The following is a 24,707-nucleotide window of genomic DNA, read 5'->3' on the forward strand; positions in this document are numbered from 1 at the left end:
TATTTTAGGTATATTCCTGTTATTCCTGATCTCTTTAAGCCCTTTATTTTGAAGGGGTGTTGAATTTTGTCAAAGGATTTTTCAGCATCTAGGGAGATGAGAAGATCCTGTGGTTTTCTTTCTCAGCTTGTTTATATGGTGGATTACATTGATGGATTTCAGTGTGCTGAATCATCCCTGCACCCTGGGTTTTAAGCCATATTACTACAGTTTTTAAAAAGCCTATAGATTATTGTATGCTGATTTTGTTTCCTTTGATTTTTCTGAGTGTATATCACTTTTGTGTTAGCATCCTTGCAGATGTTATGTGTCATAATCATGTCACCTGAACGTGGGCATAATTTTACTTCTTTCTTTCCAATATAAATTATTTGATATCTTTTTCTTCTCTAATATTCTGGCTAGCACTTCCAGAACCATGTGCAAGTAGTGTGGTATCTTTGAGGATAGGACTCCTTATCTTTTTTTATAAAATGCAAATAAATTTTGTTGATTAAGATTAGTAGAGAGATAAATCTGCTAAAACAACAGAGTTTTTAAGACATACAACAAAGGGTTGAAGCATTCAACTTTAAATTATATGTAGAATTATAAAATGATTTCACATGAAATACACCAAAATATAATATTTTATCAGCTTTTGATTAATTAGTCTTTCATTAGAAAATGGATATGCTGCATAGGAGTAAATAACTTACATAAAAATATCTGTTCAACACTTGTCTTGCATACATCCCAACAACTCTTGCTTTCAACACCAAGTGGCCAGTAAAATAGTGAGACAGCAAGTGCAACTTATCATTGATAGACTTCCATTTGTTATTCATAGGTCACTGATCAAAAACTAAGGTTAATCACCATCTTTAAGAAGATTAGAATGCAATGAAGCTCAACAAAGTCCAGATGTCATTACCATACAGAGCTAGAAATGTGCTTATTGATTGCTATTCAGTTGACCATCAGAAAATATTCACTATTTGTTATGATTTTAAAGTTTAGTTCATGCCTAAGTTCAAACAGAGCCATTTACTTAATGGCTATATTTGAAGAATGATGAGAGAATGTTACCTATCTGGGATAATAGGAACATACCTAAACATAATAAAGGCTATATACAACAAACATCAAATTAAATGGACAGCAACTCAACATGATTCCTCTAAAATCAGGAATAAGACAATGCTTTCCACTCTCTCCATACCTCACTTTACTTGAAGTTCTAGCCAGAGCAATACGACAACAAAAGAAGATCAAGGGGATACAAATTGGAAAGCAAGAATTCAAACTTTTACTATTTGCAGATGAGACGATAGTTTACATAAGTGACCTATAAAAACAGAGAAGGACCTGGAGCTGACTTGTGAAGCAACCTGGTTTCTAATTTAAATTTAAATGTAAAAATAAATAATAAAATTAAAAAAGAATAAAGACATCTGACATACATCACAGGCATTTAAATTCTGAAAAATAAAACTCTACCAGGGAACTCCTACAGTTGATAAATACTTTCAGCAAAGTGGCAGGATACAAGATCAACTCAAGAAAATCAGTAGCCCTACTAAATACAGATGATAAAAGAGCTGAGAAAGAAATCAGAGAAATATCACCCTTTACAATTGCCACGCACAACATAAAATATTTTGGGGTAACACAAGGGAAAGACCTGTACAGCAAGAATTTTGAGTTATTAAAGAAAGAAATTAAAGAAGCCCTCAGAAAATGGAAAGATCTCCCATGCTCTTGGATAGGTAGGATCAATGTAGAAAAAAATGGCAATCCTGCCAAAAGCAATCTAGAGATTCCATGCAATCCCCATTAAAATCCTAGCACAATTCTTCACAGTCCTTGAAAGAATAATAATCAACTTTATATGGAAAACCAAAAGATCCAGGGTAGCCAAACATTTTTATTCAACAAAGCAACGTCTGTAGGTATCACCATCCCTGATTTTAAGCTCCATGATAGAGCTATATTCCTGAAAACAGGTTGTAATTGGCACAAAAATAGACAGGTAGACCAATGGAATCCAATTTAACATCCTGATATTAACCCATACATGTATGAACAACTGGTCTTTGAAAAAGAAGCTAAAAATATGCAATGGAAAAAAGATAGCATCTTCAACAAATGGTGCTGGCATAACTGGATGCTGGCATGTAGAAGAATGCAGATAGATCCTTGTCTATCACCATGCACAAAACTTAAGTCCAAATGGATCAAAGACCTCAACAAAAATCCAGACACACTGAAACACTTAGAAGAGAAAGTGGGTGGTACCCTTGAACAAATTGGTACAGGAGCCTGCTTCCTGAACATAACAGTAGTAGCACAGACAGTGAAGTCAACAATTAATACATGGAACCTCCTGAAACTGAGAAGCTTCTGTAAGGCAAAGGACACAGTCAGCAAGACAAAAAGGCAGCCCACTGAATGGGAAAAGGTATTCACTAACCCCACATCTGATATCTAAAATTTACAAAGAACTCAAGAAGCAAGTCTCAAAAACACCAAAGGATCCAATTAAAAAGTGGGCTACAAGATTCCATTGTTTGTTTTTGCTGAGTAATACTCCTTTGTGTAAATGTACCACATTTTCTCTATCCACTCTTCAGTTGAGGGGCATCTAGGTTGCTTCCAGGTTCTGGCTATTACAAATAATGCTGCTATGAACATAGTGGAGCAGATGCCCTTGTTGTATGGACTTGCCTCATTTGGATATATGCCTCAGAGTGGAATTGCTGGGTCTAGTGGTAGATTAATTCCCATTTTCCTGAGGAATCTCCAAGAAACCACCCTGAGTGAGGTAACCCAGTTGCAAAAAGACAAACATGGTATGTACTCACTCATATATGGATTTTAGACATGGATCAGGATAGTGCCAGTCTGCACTTCCACTGATAGAAAGTCTGGGAAACAGGAAAGAACCTAAAAGATATGCATATATGCATAGTACCCAAGAGAAGAGGATTGAGACAAGATCCTCTGAATGAATGGGGAACACGGCGAGGGGTGGGGGGGAGTGGGACCTGGGAAGAAGAGGGGGAGTGAAGAGGAAGAGAGTTGGTCATGGGGGAACAGAAAGTGGAGGGGGTGGGGGTAGAATAGGGGGAAGAGGGAATCATAGGATCGAAGACAGATCAGGCACCAGAGTGATCTCGAGTGATCTAAAGGGATAACACCAATTGGCAAGCTAAGCAATAGTGGAGAGACCACCTCGAATGCCCATTCCTGATAATGAACTTGATGTCTATAACCATCTGGGAGCCTTCATCCTGTGACTGATGGAAGCAGAGGCAAACACACAATTAATCACTGAACTGAACCCAAGGAAACCAGTGACAGAGAGAGAGGAGTGATGAGCAAATTGGCAAAGAATGGGCTGGCAAAACCAGCAGAGACAGCTGATCTGAACAGGGGAGAGCTCTTGGACCCCAGACCGACAGTGGGGAGGCCAGCATGGGACTGATCTGGACCCCCCCAAATGTGAGTGTCAGCGAGAAGGCCTGGGCAACCTATGGGGCCCTGAGCTGTGGATCAGTGTCTATCCCTGGTATACAAACTGTCTTCATATGCCTATAGCACAAAGAGGGATGCTCTCTCAGCCTGGACTCTTAGGGGAGTGCCTGGACCCTACCCAGAGTAAAATGACAGACTCTAGATATCCCCTATGGGGAAGGATTTGGCAATAGGGTAATAGGGCAATAGGGAGGGAGGGGGGGGAAGGGGAGCGCAGGAGGAGGGGAGGGAGAGGGAACTGGGATTGACATGTAAAACAAGCTATTTAAAATTTTATCATAAAAAAATGATAAAAAATATATAAAAAAGTGGGCTACAGAACTCAACAGAGAATTCTCAATAGAGGAGTCTAAAATGGCTGAGAGGCACTTGAGAAAGTGATCAATATCCCTAGCCATCAGGGAAATGCAAATCAAAACAACTCTGAGATACCATCTTACTCCTGTCAGATTACCTAAAATCAAAAACACCAATGACAGTTCATGCTGAAGGGTATGTGGAGAAAGGGGAACACTCCTATTGGTACAGCCACTATGGAAACCAGTGTGGAGATTTCTCAGGAAAATGGGGATCAGCCTAACCACAAGACCCAGTCTACCACAAGACCCAGCATTTACCCAAAAGGTGCACAATCATACAACAAGGATATCTGTTCTACTATGTTCATAGCAGCATTATTTGTAATAGCTAGAACCTGTTAACAACCTAGATGACCTTCAACTGAAGAGTGGATAGAGAAAATGTGGTACATTTACACAATGGAGTACTATTAAGAAGAAAAAAACAATGAATCTTGAAATTTGTAGGCAATTGGATGGCACTAGAAGAAACCATCCTGAGTGAGGTAACCCAGTCACAAAAAGTCAAACATGGTAGGTACTTACTCATATATGGATTTTAGACATGGATCTGGGCAGTGCCAGCATATAATCCCACTGCCAGAGAGTTTGAGAAGCAGAACCTCCAACCAATTACTGATGGAAGCAGAGGCAGACACCTACAGCTAAACACTGAGCTGAACTCAAGGAACCCAGAGATGGAGAGGGAGGACTGATGAGTATAGGCGTCAAGACTGGGCTGGTTTAACCCACAGAAACAACTGACCTGTAAAATGTGGACCTCTTTAATCCCAGATTGATGACTTGGGAATCCAGCATGGGACTTATCCAGTACCCCTGGATTTGGGTGTCAGTGAGGAGGCCTAGGCAATCTATGGGGCCTTGGGTAGTAGATCAGTATTTATCCCCGGCATACAAATGGACTTTGGGTGCCCATCCCACAGTGCGAGATGCTCTCTCAGCCTGGACTCTCAGGGGAGGGTCTAGGCCCTGCCGTAGATGAAATAAAAGACTATGGATACCCCCCCATGGAGGACCTCACCCTCCATGGGGAAAGGAGTGGGGATTGAGGGAGGGGCATATTGGGGGGTTGGTGGGACTGAATGGGAAGATGGAAGAGAGAGGGAGAGAGACCTGGGATTGACATGTGAAGCAACCTTGTTTTTAATTTAAATTTAAAATGAAAAAAAAGACATAAAAAGGTGTTATATCAGGTTCTGATATATGAGGTCCCTCAAGAAATGATCTCTACCCTTTCCTTACAGTTCATAATGATCTCAAACTAAAAAATATGAAACTCAGAAATGTCTAAATTCAACCTTTCTGTGTCTCATTTAATAAAGCTTGGATCCTGCCCTGCTTCTACTCTAGTCCTTTACTTATTTTCCTTTTCTATACTAGAATTAAAATCACATGCCCATAGTTAGAACTCCTTATCTTATGCTGAACCTTAATAAATACACTTTTAGTTTCTCCTAATTGATTTTAATGTTAGCTGCACATTTTTCATGAATTGGTCTTACTATGTTTAGGAAGCTAACTTCTATATTGATAGTTTCTTTTAAATCAAGGAATAATTTTGCATGTGTGTAATGCTTTTGTTTCTTTGTCAACTTAGATGCTCATGTGGCTGTACTATTTCATTGTGTTCCTGTGAATAATCTTGCTGATTGATCCTTATGTGTTAGAATAGACTGACATGCCAAGGAGAAATTCCAGTTGGTTATGATGTACAGTATTTCTGATTGTTGTCGAATTCAGTTGGCTGATATTTTATTGAGGATTTCTGCATCAATTATTATCAGAGATCTTGGACTGTAGTTTTATTTTCCCTGTATTTTCCTGGCTTAGGTATTAAGGTGATGTTAGTCTCATGCAATATTTTGGAACTATTCCTTTTATTTTTATGTTTTGGAAGAGTTCAGCAGGATTGGAATTAATTCTCCTTAGAATAGTTCCTAGAATTCAGCTTTGAAACCATGTGATTATGAACTCGCCTTTGCTGGACGGTCTTAGATAATTTCCTCAATCATTTTACTTACTTTCTCCCTATGCTTTCTACTTACTTTGCATTCAAATATGACATATTGTATTCTTTCAAGAAAGCTGTTCATTTGCTCTAGGCTATTAGTTTCTCATGACCATGCTTATTTTCTGAGGCATCTGTTGTAATGTCTCTTCTTTTACTGTGAATTTTATTAACTTGTGTCTCTTTTCCCCTTAGTCTAAGAGTGCTTTGATTTCGATCTTTAAATACACACACTTGACTTTATATTTTGCAGCTTTTTCATTCTATGATTTATTTCCATTACGATATTGTTATTTACTTTCTCATAACTTTGGACTTAGCATATTCTTTACGTAGTTTGCTCTTTTTTCTACATTATTCAGGTGAAATGTTTAATTATTTGAGATCTCACTTCTTCAGTACAGCATTTCTTTTTTATATTTAATGCATCTTATGTAATGTTTATTTTATGAATGATCAATAAATTTATCAGCACTGAATAGTCCTCTACAGATGCAACACCTAGAAACCATAACAATACCAATGTGGCAAGATACACTTTTTTAAATTTTTTTAAAACATTTCCCGCCTCTTACAACTTCTTTTGCAATAACCCATGGGTTTTGCTACATTGTGTTGCTATTGTTATTCGTCTCAACATTTTAAAGTTTATGTCACATTTTCTTGTCTTACTCAATGGTATTTTATGTTTAATCTTGCCTTCCCATCTCCAGGCATTGAATATGTAGTTACACCATATAAACTTTCTACATGCTCTTCTTCAGTTCAGAGTCTACTGATGGCTAACCTGGCATGTACCTCTTCCTTTGATCACATGCCTTCTTGCAGGTCTCATCATATTTTCAAGCTTGTCTTTACAGAAAAGCTCAAAAACTTTTTTTGTGTGTGATCCTCACTTCCTAATAGTGCTTTCTCTTTTGCATTCACCATGAATAGATTTTGTCCCTACAGCTCCATTGTCACTGTTTTTACCCAGGTCTTCATTAATTAATCTTGAATTCAATAATTCATCTTGGTCATCATTGTAGCCAATGTAGATTGTTAGATTGCTGAATACTTCTCTTGAGGATTTGTTTCTCCTTAGGTCATCTTCATGTTATTCTGGCTTTTCTTTTCTGCATAATTGCTTCTTTGTGAGGATTTTTTATGGGCACTTTCACATTTCTGATGTTTTAATATTAGAAGGCATAGTGCTCTTCCTTGTCTTTAATATCTTCATTTTCTGACCTTACTTCCTACATTAGTAGACCAGACCATTTCTTATAAAAGACTAGATAAAATATATTGTACTCAGTAAAGTTACATGATCTGTGGTGCAACTCTTTAACACTGCCATTGTATGTAAAATGACTCTAGATACAAGCCAAAACCTTGGCTATGTTCTAATACAGCTTTACTTATAAGCATAGTGGCAGATTTGACCTCAAGATTATTTTATGTTATTCCACCTGGTAGCAAAACTTTAGATCTTAAGTTATACTTCTCTAAATACTAGATTTAATTATTTATCTTGCTATTTGAATTTGTTTTCCAAAATGACTCATTAAATCTCCCCGAGGAAATGAAATAGAATAGATTCTAAAGGTAGATGGGGGAAAGTTGTGACAGGAGAGGGAGGGATCAACTTGACAGTGTATAGGGACAGGGTTCTGGGAGAGAGAGGTGGAATTCAGAGACATTGGGGTTTAGGTGTAGAAAACTAGTGCAAACTTCCTAGAATCTATGTGAGTGACCCCAGTGGAGACTCCTAGTGATTAGGGATATGAAGTCTGAATTGGACATCTTTTCTAGCCAGACAAGGATTCCAGTGGTGGAACTGTGTTGCTTTCAGTTGAGTTGTTGGCTGAGGAGGTCTTATAGAAATTCCTAAACAACACAGGCTGATGTCAGGAAGGAAAGTCCCCCTGTGAAAACTGACAGTAGTACCTCATTGCTGAAGACCACCTCCAACCATCTCATTTAATAGTAGAGAGGTCACATTAGTGTAGACTTGGAGACTTCATCCCTACATTCTAGTCTCTTTGGCATGAGAAGATACTCTACAGGCAACATAAAGAGAAACCTGAAACTAACCTAGCCAGGAACTCCTAAGTCTACAATCTGTCCTTTCTGTAAGATGTGCTGGGGTAATGGTGCAGAACCTGTAGGTATGACCAACCAATATTTGGTTTAACTTGAGACCCATGCTATGAGAGATAGCTTATGCCCTACACTGCCAAGAAGGCAAGAAGGCAAGGAACCAGGGACTGGATACTCCAGAGACGTAGGGATTAACCAAACATGACTGGAAGAAAAACAGAAAGAAAGAAAGAAAGAAAGAAAGAAAGAAAGAAAGAAAGAAAGAAAGAAAGAGAGGGAGGGAAAGAGGGAGGAAGGAAGGGAGGGAGGGAAGGAAGAAGGAAGGGAGGAAGAAGGATTAATAATTATATTCTGCAATACTTGTTATGCACCATTCCTCTGTATATATGCTATGGATCCTAGATTGGTGTTCTTGTGAGACTTGAAACAATGGGAGCTGGGGTTTATGTGGCATTTTTCACTGTTCTCAAGATTCCTTTCCTCCTATTGGGTTGCTTTGTCCAGTCTTTTTGTGAGGACTTTTACTTTGGCATAATGTATCTTGCTTTGTCCAGTCTCAATATGAGGACTTTCACCTTGGCAGATTGTATCTTGTGTTGTCTTGTCTGGCTGCAATTTCTGGGAGACATGCTCTTTTCTGATGAGGAAATGGGGAGATGGATCTGCAGGCAGGGGAACTAAGAAGAGTGGATGAATGGAGGAAGGGAGGAAAAGAAGGTGGGTGAAAAGTATTGAGGATGTATTGTATAAGATAATAATCTATTTTCAATTTAAAAAATACAAAAGAAACCCCTGACTTCTATCCATGTCTTCCCTTCAACATTATTCTTTTTTAGTTTTTTAATCACTATCAAATGATCATTTGTATTATTGTTTAAAATAACTTACCACTTTCTTCTTCCATTACAAATAGAATTTAAGCTATAAATCTCTATTGTATGACTCATTTCTTTGTTTCTTTTTTATTTAGAAACAATTATTTGACATGTTAATCCCTCTGTTCCCTCTCCCTCCCATACTCCCCCGGCCCCCACCAATGCCGCTCCACAAGGACAGTAAGGCCTTCCATGGGGATCATCAAAGCCTGTCACATCATTTGGGGAAGGGACTAGGTGGTCCTCCTTGTATCTGGGCTAAAATAGTAACCCTCCATAGGGAATGGGTTCTCAAAGTATATTTGTGCACTAGGGATAAATACTGGTTCCACTGTTAGAGGTCCCACAGACTGCCAGGCCTCCTAATTGGCACCCATATTCAGAGGATTTGGTTTAATTCAATGCTGGTTCCCTAGCTTTACAACTGGGGTCCGTGTACTCTCAGCAGGTCAGGTCAGCTAGTTCTGTAGGTTTCTCCAGCACAGTCTTGACTCCTTTGGTCATCCTTCCTCCATCTCTAGACATGGATTCCAGGAGTATGGCTCATTGCCTAGCTGTGGGTGCCTGATTCTGCTTCCATCAGCTACTGGATGAAGGCTCTAGGATGGCAATTAAGGTAGTCATCAATCTCATTATAGGGGAAGGGCATCAAAGCTGGTCTCTGCACTAATGCCTAGATTCTTAGTTGGGGTCATTTTGTGGATCTCTGAACATTTCCCTAGTGCCATATTTCTCTTTAAACATATACTGGCTTCCTCTATTAAGGTATCTCTTTTCTTGCTCTCCTCTATTCCTCTGCTGTCTGACTCTTCCTGATCCCACTTGTTCTTGTTCCCCTCCTCCTCCCCTCTTCTCTTTTTTTCTACATCCCTGCTCTCTCCCCCCCCATGTTCCCAATTTACTCATGAGTTTTTTTCCCTTTCCCATTCTTCATGGGACCATGTATTTATCTCTTAGAGTCTTTCTTGTTTCCTAGTTTCTCTGTTGGTGTGGATTGTAGGCTGGTAATCCTTTGTTCTATGTCTAATATCCATATATGAGTGAGTACACACCATGCTTGTCTTTCTGTGACTGGGTTACCTCACTCAGGATGGTTTCTTCCATTTTCATCCATTTGTCTGAGAATTTCAAGATTTCATTGTTTTTTTTCCACTCCATTGTGTAAATATACCACATTTTCTCCATTCATTCTTAAGTTGAATGGCCCAACCTAAAGAAGAACATGCCTAGGAAAGTACAAGAAGCTTACAGAACACCAAATAGACTGAACCACATAAAAACAGTCCCCTTGCCAGATAATAATCAATGAGCAAACTTACAGAATAAAGAAAAAACATTAAGAGCCAAAAATGGAAAAGGACAAGTAACATATAAAGGCAGACTTATCAGAAGTATACTTGACTTCTCAATGGAAAATCTGAAAGCCTGAAGGTCCTGGGTAAACATTCTACCTACACGAAGAGACCACAGATGCCAGCCCAGATTACTATGCCCAGCAAAGCTTTCAATCACTGTAGATGGAGAAAACAAGATATTCTAGGACAAAAGCAGATTTAAACAATATATATCCACCAATCCAGCCCTACAGAAATTACTGGAAGGAAAAGTTCAAACCAAGAAGTTAACTACACTCACAAAAACATAGGCAAGAGATAATCCCACTTTATGAAATACCACCAACAACAACAAATTCAAAACAAACAAGAATTATTAACACTCAATGGTTATTAATATCTCTTAATATCAACAGTCTCAATTTGCCTATAAAAATACACAGGCTAACAGAATGCATACAGAGACAGACTCCATCCTTCTGCTATATACAAACAACACACCTCAACTTCAAAGACAGACATTACCTCAGAATAAAGTCTTAGAAAAATAGTTTCCAACCAAATGGACCCAAGAAACAAGCTAGTGTAGCTATCCTACTATCTAACAAATTAGACTTCAAACTAAAATCAATCCAAAGAGATGAAGGAGGTCATTTCATATTTATCACGGGAGAAATCTACCATGATGAAGTCTCAATGCTGAACATCTACTCGCCAAATACAATGGCATCCACATTCGTAAATGAAACATTACTAAAACTTAAATCACACATAAAGTCCCATACACTTATAGTGGGATACTTCAACACCCCACTCTCACCACTAGACAGGACCACCAGACAATAACTTAACAAAGAAACAAATGAACTAACAGAAGTTTTGGCACAATTGGTTTTAACAGACATCCATAGAACATTGCATCCAAACACAAAAGAATATACCTTCTTCTCTGCGCCACATGGATCCTTCTCTAAAATCAACCACATGCTCAGCAACAGAGCAAACCTCAACAGGTACAAAAAATTGGAATAACCTCCTGTATCTTATCAGACAACAATGTTTTAGAGTTAGAATTCAACAACAACAGAAATTGCAGAAACCCTACAAACTCATGGAAATTGAATAATGTGCACTTGCACAATTCCTGGGTAAAGGAAGAAATGAAAATAAGAAATTAAAATCTTCCTAGAAATCAATGAGAATGAAGACACAACTTATTTAAACTTATGGGACACTTTGGAAACAGTGCTAAGAAGAAAGTTCATAGCACTAAGTGCCCACATGATGAAACTGAATAATAGTCACACTAGGGAATTAACAGAACAACTGAAAGCTCTAGAACAAAGAGACCCAAACTCATTCTGGAGCAGTAGATGCCAGAAAATAATCAAATTGAGGGCTGAAATAAAAAAGGCAGAAACTAGGAAAACAATACAAAGACTCAATGGTAACAAACAGTTGTTTCTTCAAGAAAATTAACAGGATAGACAAAACTTTATCCAAAGTTACCAAAAGGCAGGAGAGAATGCACAAATTAACAAAGTCAGAAATGAAAAGGGGGAAATAACAATGGACACTGAGGAAATCCAGAGAATCTTCAGGTCATATATTGAAAACCTGTACTACACAAAATTGGAAACTTTAAAGGAAATGGACAATTTTATGAATAGATATCACTTACAAGATTCAAATCAAGAACAGATAAGCAATTTAAATAGACCTATAGCCCGTATTGAAATAGAAGCAGTCATTAAAAGTTCTCCAAATCAAAAAAAAAAAAGGAAGGAAGTTCAGGGACAGATGGTTTCAGTGCAGAATTCTACTACTAGAAATTCAAAGAACAGCTAATACCTTTACTCTTCAAAGTGTTCCACACAGTACAAACAGAAGGTTCATTGCCAAACTCTTGTTATGAGTCTACAATTACCTTAGTACCCAATCCACAGAAAGACACAACTAAGAAAGATAAGTACAGATAACATCCCTCATGAACATTGATGCTAAAATACTCAAAATACTGACAAATTGAATCCATGAACAAATAAAAAAAATCATCCACCATGGTCAAGTAGGCTTCACCCCAGGGATGCAGGAATGGTTCAACATATGAAAATCCGTCAATATAATCCACCATATAAACCCATTGCAAAAGAAAAATCACATGATCATCTCACTAGATGCTGAAAATGCCTTGAAAAAATTCCAGCACCTCTTCTTTTTTTTTTCTTCTCCAGATTTATTTTGGTAAAAAAAAAAATCAGATATAACCTTTCAAAAATTACATTAATGTTTAACATGCATTCAAATAACTTTCTTTTTTTTCCAGTTTAAATTTAGATAAGAAACAAGGTTGCTTCACAAGTCAGTTCCAGGTCCCGCTCCCATTCCCTCCCCTCCTCCCATGCCATCCCCCCAACCCCCACCCGTTATCCCCTCATTCCCCCAGGGAGGGTGAGGCCCTCCATGGGGGTGTCCATAGTCTGTCATTTCATATAGGGCAGGGCCTAGACCCTTCCCCAAGAGTTCAGGGTGAGAGTGCACCTCACATTGTTCTATGGGAGTCCAAAGTCCGTGTGTATACTTGGGATGGGTACTGATCTGCTGCCCAAGGCTCAATAGGTTCCCTAGGCCTCCTCATTGACACCCAAATTCAGGGGGTATTGATCAGTCCCATGCTGGATTCCCAGGCTGATGCCTGGGATTCAAGAGTTAACCTTTGTCTGGTCAGCTGTTTCTGGGGGTTAAACCAGCCCAGTCTTAATCCCTTTGATCACCAGTCCTCCCTCTCTGTTACTGGCTTTCTTGAGTTCAGCTCAGTACTTAACTAAGGGAGTCTGCCTGTTCTTCAATCAGCCACTAAATGAAGTTTCTGTTTCCCAGACTCTCTGGCCCTAGGATTATAAGCTGGCACTCCCCAGATTTATGTCTAAAATCCATATATGAGAGAGTACATGCCATGTTTCTCTTTTTGTGACTGGGTTACCTCACTCAGGATGGTTTCTTCTAGTGTCATCCATTTGCCTGCGAATCTCATGATTCCATTATTTTTTTCTGCTGAATAGTACTCCATTGTGTAAATGTACCACATTTTCTCTATCCACTCTTCGGTTGAGGGACATCTAGGTTGCTTCCAAGTTCTGGCTATTACAAATAAAACTGCTATGAACATAGTGGAACAGACATCTTTGTTGTATGATTGGTCATCTTTTGGATATATGCCTAAGAGTGGAGTTGCTGGGTCATGTGGTAGGTTTATTCCCATTTTTCTGAGGAATCTCCATACTGATTTCCAAAGTGGCTGAACCAGTTGGCACTCCCACCAGCAATGGAGCAGTGTTCCCGTTTCACCACATCCTCTCCAGCATAAATTGTCATTGGTGTTTTTGATTTTAGCCATTCTGACAGGAGTGAGATGGTATCTCAGAGTTGTTTTGATTTGCATTTCCCGGATGGCTAAGGATGTGGAGCACTTTCTCAAGTGCCTCTCAGCCATTTTAGACTCCTCTATTGAAAACTCTCTATTTAGTTCTGCAGCCCACTTTTTAATTGGGTCCTTTGCTGTTTTGGAGACTTGCTTCTTGAGTTCTTTGTAAATTTTGGAGATCAACCCTCTGTCAGATGTGGGATTAGTGAATATTTTTTCCCATTCTGTGGGCTGCCTTTTTGTCTTGCTGACTGTGTCCTTTGCCTTACAGAAGCTTCTCAGTTTCAGTAGGTCCCATTTATTAATTGTTGATCTCACTGTCTGTGCTACTGGTGTTATGTTCAGGAAGCTGTCTCCTGTACCAATTCGTTCAAGGGTACCACCCACTTTCTCTTCTAAGAGGTTCAGTGTGGCTGGATTTATGTTGAGGTCTTTGATCCATTTGGACTTAAGTTTTGTGCATGGCGATAAACATGGATCGATCCGCATTCTTCTACATGCCAGTCTCCAATTATGCCAGCACCATTTGTTGAAGATGCTTTCTTTATTCCATTGTATATTTTTAGCTTCTTTGTCAAAGATCAGATGTTCGTACGTGTGTGGGTTAATACCCGGATTTTCAATTCGATTCCATTGGTCTACCTGTCTATTTTTGTGCCAATACCAAGCTGTTTTCAGGACTATAGCTCTATAATAGAGCTTGAGGTCAGGGATGGTGATGCCTCCGGACGTTGCCTTGTTGAACAGGGTTGTTTTGGCTATCCTGGGTCTTTTGTTTTTCCATACAAAATTGATTATTGTTCTTTCAAGGTCTGTGAAGAATTGCCAGCACCTCTTCTTGATAAAGGTCCTGGAGAGTTCAGTGATAACAGGAGAATATATAAACATAACAAAGGCAATATACAGCAAACCAACAGCTAACGTCAAACTAAGTGGAGAGAAACTCAAAGTAATTCCTCTAAAATTTAGGAACAAGACAAGGCTGTTCACTCTCTTCATATCTCATCAACATTGTAATTGATGTTCTAGCTAGAGCAATAAGACAACAAAAGGAGATCAAGGGGATACAAATTGGAAAGGAAGCAGTCAAACTTTCACTTTTTGCAGATCATATAATAGTTTACATAAGTATGTCTCATTTGAATGATAGTTATATTTTCCCTCTAAAAACAATCTTTCCCTCTCATAATTTAGTCCCCATAAGATGACAAAATCCATTTCTGAAATTTTTCCTGCTCAGCACTGTTCAAAGGCAGCCAATTTAATTTGGAATACATTTTAATCTTCTTATAAAGGGTCAGAAGTTCCTCAATCAGAAGATTCTGAAAGATTTGTTCTATCTCTATTTTTTTTGCCATGTAGCCTACTAGATGGTGTGTCCCTTGAGAGTTACAACCACGCTGGCATTTTTGTTATTTGGGAAGAGCAGAGTCAGTCTTGCCATAGAAAGTTATGTGTGCTCACCCCTCAAGTAGGAGCTATGTTTTTCCAATTTAAGTATCTGTTTAGATAGCGTTTTTAGAAGTCCTTATAATTCTCTGTCTAAAAAGATTCCTCTTAAGAGTTATCCTTGCATTTTGTTGCTGAATTTTTTCCCCCCACAACACTTAGCACTACCTAAAACCACCTTATGTAACTATCTCTTTGCTGACTGGTTATCTCTCTTTATGTAATAAAGATGAAAGCACAGAGCATTTATCTCTTTCTTACTCTTGTCATTGTGCATTTAAATTACTGTGCAATTTAGTAGTAGAACAATCATGTACACATGGAATATTAAGAGCATAATACTGCTTCGCAGATTTTAAAATGTCATTATCATTTCTGAATAGGAATAAACACCATATATATGCAAAAGTCCCCACAGAAGTAGTTGGAAGTATAAAAACATAGCAGCATATTCTGGGAAAATGGATAGCAGTTGTATGAAAACCACATTTTCATTCAGGGTGAATAAAAGAGATAAATTCCTACAGAAGTGCAAAACAGGAAAGAGTTAGGCTCAGTCATTCTCCATAACTTTGTAAGATTATAAGACATTCACCTGGTATATTATAAGGTAGAAGAGAATGAAAGATTAAAGAGGATGGGATTTGTTGGAACTTTCCATTAAAAAAATGTGTCTTTGGTTTGTATGCTGGGTACTGCTACTGCTTTGCCTCAAACAAAACAGACATGTTGAAATCTAGAGAAGTAAGGCCAAAGTTATATGGAACACAGCAAAGGCGGTAGTGATAAAAACATATTTGAAGTGGGGAAATTAAGCAAAAGCCTACAGCTTGAATAGTAAGAATCCCAAGCTCCCTATTTTAGATTGTGGCTTCTTTCAAGGTGAAAACTGGGATTCTATGTCCAGCATGATGAGAATAGAACAATAAATCTTAAGAGATGAGGCTAGAATAAACATTCATAAACTCTGATGTTGCAAGATATCTTGAACACTATGGTCTGGGCCTCATGTTTAAATTATCAATTGAGTCTAACCAATCAGAAAAATCCACCCATGTAACCTGAGATTGTCATAGTTCTTAATTACTACAAATTATGAGAATATGAGGATATAGGAGTATCACAAATGAATAGCACACATTTGAGTGAATCGTCTAAGACACCTGAAAAAATGCTGGCAAAAATTGAAAATGGGAGACCAGCAGAGATACTTATATAGAAATAAGTGCCACAAGGAAAGGGTAATTATAAAATGATAAATAAAAATGATATCCTTCATATGTGGAAGGCAGTTGTGAAGCATGGACTAGATGAGGGGCCCCTGGCAGTTGGACCAAAATACAAACCTGGTACATGAGCTAGCTTGTTGGAGCCGATTCCTTAGGGTGGGATGCCATGCTCAGTGTTAATGCATGGGAGAGGGACCTGGCCCTGCCCCAGTCTATTGTGCCAGACTTTGTTGATTCCTCATGGGAGCCCTTACATGTGAGAGGAGGAATGAACTAGGAGTAGGCTGAGAGTGAGGCAAGGGGTGTAGCAGGAGGCAAGTGGTGACTGGAGGAGGTGTGGGAAGGAGAAATGTGGTTGGAATGTAAAATGAAATTAAAAATAAAAATGGAAAAAACCCAAATCAACTAAAAATTTAGATTCTTATAGAAATAAGATACTATGTCATGCTGTTAATGAAATTCTCATAAAAATATTACATGAAGCAAGAATATTTAGAGAATAGCAAATTAAAAATGAACAGAATTATATATACTAGTTAATTATATGTGACCATGTAAGTGAACCAAAGTGTGCCCAGACATTAGGCCAAGTATTATCTGAATGTTTCTTCAAGCATTCTTTTGGATGATACTAGTTTCTTATTCCATAGAGGAAAGGGCCTTGGACTCCAACATTTGAATGATTCATATCCACTGATGGTCCAAGTAGAACCATAAAAGACTTATTTTTAAAACAAATAAATAACTAAAAAATGTTACAACTCTCAAATATACTGTAGTTTGGGTCATTGTTAGGAATTTGAAAAGTGGGTGCCATTTTAAGAGTGAAATTCTAGAGTAACATAAAGGGATATGCTTCTGTTTCAATTATTTAGTCTTTAAAAATATAGAGTGCAATATTTCAAAAATTAAAAAAACTATATAATACAAACAATACCCAGTGCATAGTAGCCATTTTCTAAAATAGACATAATTTCTTCATCATACAAGAGTTAAATTTCTAACACTTGTTATCACCTAGTTAATAAAGATGAGTTAAGTTAGTAGAAGGTTGTAGCTCACAAAATCACTACCTCTCATAAAAGAATCTTTAGACTATAGGAATGGGAAGCCACACTAGTTTAAGCTTTAATATGATTACACTAGCAGTAGACACTCCTCCTGCTTAACCCTAGTCATCATCTGCCCATTAATCTATCATTTACTATGATGCTGAGAATCCTGCAGGAGATCAGAAGTAGACTTGATTTGTAGGAGAACAGAATTTACAATGCATAATTCCATTGTGTTAGTTACAGATATCCAATTTCTCAAATAAATAGAAGGTTTATTAGGTAATGGCTTATATTCTGAAAGGAGAAAAATAGACCCAGCTTTGGATGGTAGTACAATGTTTCTTTATTTAATATATTTGTTGAGTCTCTGTGTATTACAAGATGAGGCATTCTGCTCTAGACTGCATCTCTTCTCTGATTGAATTAATTCTTTCATGAATTAAAGCGATTTTTTTCTCAAACTGCCTGATGCTTAAGATATTTATGAGTCACCAAAATGTGGTAGCTTGTGACTCTTGCTCATAGGAGCCTTATGTCTGAAAGACATTCCCTTCCAAATAGGGGCATAGTTTGGCCGTTGCTGTTCCTGAAAAACCTCTGTTCAATCCTAGGATCAAAAGCTTTAACTCAGGGCACAGTGGGTCAATTGCATCCTCAGATACAATGGATGGAACTTCCATCTGCAAATCAATCATTTTGTCATTAAAAATATACTGCAAACCTACTCTGACAAAGTTTTAGTAGACATGAGAAATGATATGGTACAGCCATCCATATAAGATATAAACACAGAAGTGGATGTATGTACTACTCTATGAAGTGATCTATAATGAAGAGTGAAGTGACAATCAGAGGACTAAGCTAAGAATTCAACCAAAAGGTGAATCTCTTTGCTGGCAACAGAGATAGAAAAGAGACAATCTTTTTTGCTAGTGAGCTGCTAGACCAAACTAGATCTGTGGCTAGCACATTGAAGCTTTACTCATCATTCCCAAAGAAAGCCCATCGAGTGTTACCATTATTGTTGTCATTACAATGACTGCTTTAAAGTGTAGAAACAGATGTTTAGAGTGAACGAATATGTTCACATTGCTTACTTCCAAATCATTAAAAGGCTTTTAAGAAACAGCTATAAAACTACCCCAAACCTCAGTTAAAAGGTCTGACACAAATCCGACCCCTGCTGCAAGCTGAGTTCCTTCCCAAAACTAAGAAAATATTTAAATTTAGATGGCATTTCAATTAATTGCAGTCATATGCATTCTAGTCATCTTTCAGTAACTTTTTTTAATATTTACTTGGTGGCTGATCTAAGTGTTTGGGGATTTGTGAAAGCAGGAATATAGATCCAGCTTTTACTTCACCACCTTTTTAAAAGTTCATTTTATGTGTTGGTTTGCTAGCATGTGTGTGTGTGCACAGCGTATGTGTTTTGTCGCGTCTGCTGCGCGGCCTGTGTCCGAGAACGTGCGGAGGGTGTCGGGGATTGACAACACAGAGACTTGTTCAACGATGTAAAGAAAACTTTAAGCAGGCCCCAAAAAGGTTCAAGAAAACTTCCTAAGAAAGGCTCCCACCAGGGAAGCTTCTGCTCTCTCCTCTCCCCTGGCTGGTTCTGCTCTGACCCCAGAAACTGATCTGGGCGTGGCAGAAGAGGTGGTTAGTCTTTGGACAAGGTCGAGGTCAGGGTGGTTTCTGCGGGCAGGCCTTTTCCAGGAACTTAATGCCCCCAGGCATTGTATTGTTTTTAGTAGACATGTTTTTAGTAAACATTGTCTTACAGCTGCCTACTCCCAGGCAGAAGGGGAAGTGGGTCTCTGCTCAAGGTCTGGTGTTCCCACATGTTTGGTGCCTATGAAGGCCAGAAGAGGATGTCTTGTGAACCTCCTTGTGGGTTCTGGGAGGACCGTACAGTTCTTAACCACTGTAACGTCTTTCTATCCCCGAGCTCCACCTTTAGTATACAGTTTTATAACAGTTTCTTTATGGCTTTATCATCTCATCTCCTATTCCTTTCAATATATACAGCAACCTTTTTGAAAGCTGTTAGTAATGTATGTTTTTAAAGACATTTTTACTTTTGATCATGTGTACATGTATGTATGTCCATGCACATCATAGTTAAGGTTTCCATGGAATTTTAAAGAAAGTACCAGATCTTCTTCGAACTAGAATTATGAGATGCCTAGTGTGGATGCTGGGAACCAAACTCAGGTTCCCCACGGTAATGGCATGGTCTCTTATCAACTAAGGACCCAATATATGAATCTTTTAAGAAGAGAATGCACATTTATTGTTGATCTTATTCCTTTCATCAAAATTGACAGAATTTAATGAAAACAAGGAGAAAGATGAACTGTCATTCACTTTTATAACCATGTCTAGGCATATTTAAGGTTGCATATAGGTGTATATAGTCCATACATTTAAAAATGTAAGAATGTTAAAAAACAAAGGAGGAGGTAGGTGCCTTGAGCCACAGTGAACAGGAACTGAGATTCCTAACTTTAAACATCAGCTTGGGAGTTAATTGGGCTGATACAGCATTAGTTATTTCCAGTCTTTCAGTAGGCGGTAAGCCCATTGGTTTTCTTCTAAACAACAACAACAAATCCAACAGTTTGACGTTTGGATAGAGAGGATGGAAGGTTTATAGTGTCTGTAGGGAAGTTTTGGAGGGACCTGGCATTTAGTTAATGGGCTTCAAAAGAATGGGCTACCTTCATTGTAAACAGGACCATCCAAAATGAAGAACTAGGGATAGAACCAAAGACAAACCAAAGGGTAATTCCTGCTGTCTTTGTATGGATTAGGAACACTTTCTTTTTTTATTTTAGAGACACTCTTATTTACATATTCATGCCCCATTCTCTTGCATTCCCGTGTTTCCCACGGACCCCCCAACCCACATCCCACCCACTTCCCAGGGATAGTGAGGCCCTCCATGGGGAATCATCAAAGTCCATCACATCATTTGGGGAAGAGCTCAGACCCTCCTTTCCCTATTTGGGCTGCAACAGGATCCCTCCATATGAAATGGGCTTTCAAAGTTCATCTGTGACCTAGGAATAAACCCTGCTCCACTGTTAGGGGTTCCATACACTACCTTGGCCTCCTAGCTGGCGCCCACATTCAGAGGGCTTGGTTTGGTCCAATGCTGGTTCCCCGGATTTATGACTAGGGTCTGCGTGCTCTCATTAGGTCAAGTCAACTGTTTCTGTGGGTATCTCCAATTGTGTTCATTTGCTCATCTCCCCTCCCTCTCTGCAACTAGATTCTGGGAGTATGGCTCAGTTTTTATCTATGGGTGCCAGTTTCTGCTTTGATCAGCTACTAGGTCAAGGTTCTAGGAGTGGTAACCAAGGTAGTCATCAATCTCATTATTGGGGAAGAGCATCAAAGGCAGCTCTCCATCACTGCCTAGATTCTTAGCTGGGGCTATCCCTGTGGATACCCTACTATTTCCTCTGTGCCAGACCTCTCTCCATATAAACAAACTGAAAAAGAAAAACCACATGATCATCTCACTAGATACTGAAAAAACCCTTTGACAAAATCCAACATCTTTTCTTGATAAAGGTACTGGTGTGATCAGGGATAACAGGAACATGTCTAAACATGATAAAAGCAATATACAGCAAACCAACAGCCAACATCAAACTAAATGGAGAGAAACTCAAAGCAATTCCTATAAAATCAGGAATAAGACAAGGCAGTCCACTGTCACCATGTCTCTTCAATAGTGTGCTTGAAGTTCTAGCGAGAGCAATAAAATACCAAAAGGAGAACAAGGGCATACACATTGGAAAGGAAGAAGTCAAACTTTCACTATTTGCAGAGGATATATTTTTTTATAAGTGACCCTAAAAACTCTACCAGGGAACTCCTACAGCTGATAAACACCTCAGCAAAGTGTCAGAATACAAGGTTAACTCAAAAAAATTAGTAGCCCTACTACATACAGATGATAAATGGACTGAGAAAGGAATCAGAGAAATATCACCCTTTACAATAACTACAAACAACATAAAATATATTGGGGTAATGCTAGCCAAACAAGTGAAAGACCTATATAATGAGAACTTTGAATCTTTAGAGAAAGAAATTAAGGAAGATACAAATATATGGGAAGATCTCCCATGCTCTTGGATCAACATAGTAAAAATGGGAATCTTGCCAAAAGCAATCTATAGATTCAATGCAATCCACATCAAAATCCCAGTACAATTTTTCTCAGACTTTGAAAGAATAATTCTCAACTTTATATGAAAACACAAAAGACCCAGGATAGCCAAAACAACCCTGTAAATAAAGAAACTGCCATCCCTGACTTCAAGCTCTACTATACAGCTATAGTCCCTGAAAACAGCTTGGAATTGGCACAAAAATAGACAGGTAGACCAACCGAATTGAATTGACAACCCTCAAATTAACCCACACTCCTATGAACACCTGATTTTTGACAAAGAAGCCAGGATTATACAATGGAAAAAAGAAAGCATCTTCAACAAATGGCGCTGGCAAAACTGGATGCTGGCAAGGAGAAGACTGCTGATAGTTCCATGTCTATCACTATGAACAAAACTTCAGTCCAAATGGATCAAAGACTTTAAAATAATCCAAAAATACTGAACATCTTAGAATAGATGGTGGGAGGTAACCTTGAATGAATTGGTGTAGGGCACAGCTTCCTAAACATAACACTAGTAGCACAGACACTGAAATCGACAATTAATAAATGGGACCTCCTGAAACTGAGAAGCTTTTGTAAGGCAAAGGACACAGTCAACAAGACAAAATAGCAGCCCACATAATGGGAAAAGATATTCACCAACTCCACATCTGACAGAGGGCTGATTTCCAAAATATAAAAAGAACTGAAGAAGCTACTCACCAAATTACCAAATAATTCAATTAAAAAGTAGGGTGCAGAGCTAAATAGAGAATTCTCAATAGAGGAGTCTAAAATGGCTGAGAGGCACTTGAGAAAGTGCTCAACATCCTTAGCCATCAGGGAAATGCAAATCAAACAACTCTGAGATACTATCTTTCCTCTGTCAGAATGGATAAAATCAAAAACTCCAATGACAATTTATGCTGGAGAGGATGTAGAGAAAGGGGAACACTCCTCTACTGCTGGTGGGAGTGCTAACTTGTACAGCCACTTTGTAAATCATTTCCTGAGGTTCCTCAGGAAAATGGGAATCAATCTACCTCAAGATCCTGCAGTTCCACTCTTAGACATGTACCCAAAAGATGCACATTCATACAACAAGGACATCTGTTCATTTATGTTCATACAGCATCATTTGTAACAGCCCAAACCTGGAAGCAACCTAGATGCCCCTCATTTGAAGAATGGAAAAAAAATGTGGTGCATTTACACATTGGAGTACTACTCAGTGTAACAAAACAAAAACAAAAAACAATGAAATCTTGAAATTCACATCCAAATGGTTGGCAATTAGAAGAAACCATCCTGACTGAGGTAACCCACTCACAAATAGAAAACATGGTATGTACTCACTCATATATGGATAATAGACATAGGGCAAAGAATTACCAACCTACAATCCACACCGCCAGAGAAGCTAGGAAAAGGACAAGATCTTCTGAGCAAATAGGGAGTATGGGGGGGTGTAGGAAAAAGAGAAGGGGAGAAGAGGAGGGGAGAGGAGGACATGAGGGAGCAGGAAGTTTGACTCAGGGGAACAATAGAGGAGAGCAAGTAGGAGACTCCATAATAGAGGGAACCATTTTAGATTTCAAGATTAACCTGGCGCTAAGGAAATGTTCAGAGATCTACACAGATGACCCCAACTAAGACTCTTAGTAATAGTGGAGAGACTACCTTAAATGCCCTTCCACGATAATGAGACTGATGACTATCTTATATGCCATCCTAGATTCTTCATTCGGTAGCTGATGGATGCAGACGTAGACACCCACAGCTAAACACTGAGCTGACCTCCTGGAGTCTACTTTCAGAAAGGGAGGAGTGAAAAGAAAAGGGGTCAAGACCAGGCTGGAGAAACCCACAGAAACATCTGACCTGAACAAGGGGGAGTTCATGGACCCCAGACTGATAGCTGGGAAACCAGCATAGGACTGACCCAGATCCCCTGAATGTGAGTGTCAGTTAAGAGGCCTGGGCAGTCTATAGGGCCTCTGGTAGTGGATCAGCATTTATCCCCAGTGTACAAATGGACTTTGGGAGCTCATCCATACAAAGGAATACTCTTTCAGCCTAGACACACAGGGGAGGGCCCAGCCCCTGCTCCAAGTGATGTGACAGACTTTGAAAATCCCCCATGGAAGGTCTCACCCTCCCTCAGTAGCCCAAAGGGAATGAGATATGGGGTTTGTGTGGGACCAGGAAGGAAGGGAGGGAGAGGGAACTGGAATTGACATGTAAAACAAGATTGTTTCTAATTTAAAAAATAAGGTACTACACTATCAGATTCCTTCATTCTAATTCCTTTGCAATGGGACTGAGTCATGTTATAGGAGGGTCCACAGTTTTATAACCTGTAGTTGGCAATGCATGAGACTTATCAGCCTCCTTATATATTGAGTCAATTCTCCTAATAAATCCCTTTTATCTGTCATCTATTATGCATCTTTCTATCTACTATTCTTTAAAATAACTTAATTCCTTATTGATGTTTTGGGAATTTCACATTGTACACCACAATACCTCTTACTGTCTAGTCTGTTCTTTTTGTTTGTTTGTTTGTTTTTGTTTTTATGAGACAGGGTTTCTCTGTATTGTTTTGGAGGCTATCAGTCCAGGCCGGCCTCAAACTCACAGAGATACGCCTGCCTCTGCCTCCCGAGTGCTGGGATTAAAGGCATGCGCCACCACCGCCCGGCCGTGTCTAGTCTGTTCTTATCAGCCCCTTAACCTTGCAGTATCCCTCTTAAAGGAACACCCCAAAATTATTTAAAATCAAAACAAAACAAATAAAATCCCCACTTTTCCCCTATCTTTTCTGCCTCTCCAATAGTTCTTCATTTTTCTTAGTGACACTGAACGTTTTAGTGTGTCATGTAATATACTGTTTGTCCAATCATACCCACATACAAATTTTTGTTGCAATGAGGCATTGGTCTGGTTCATGGCCTCTGGCCTCTGTCACCCCATCATCACCGGGCCCTCACTCAGACTCCTCTTGTATGTCCTGCTGTTGCCCTAAGTCATGGAGATATTGTGGCTAATGCCCTACAGGACCAATCCCTTCATATGCTGTAAGGTTATGGACATAAACATGGCCCATGGCAGAAGTCTGGACCTGGATGACACCATGGCACCGGGTAGCAATGCAGGCCACTCAGATAGGTGTGGCCCTGTAGGCAGCATTACTTTCAGATACCAACAT

Source organism: Mesocricetus auratus, unplaced genomic scaffold, assembly GCF_017639785.1.
Source record: "Mesocricetus auratus isolate SY011 unplaced genomic scaffold, BCM_Maur_2.0 Super-Scaffold_100014, whole genome shotgun sequence".
Taxonomy (NCBI): Eukaryota; Metazoa; Chordata; class Mammalia; order Rodentia; family Cricetidae; genus Mesocricetus; species Mesocricetus auratus.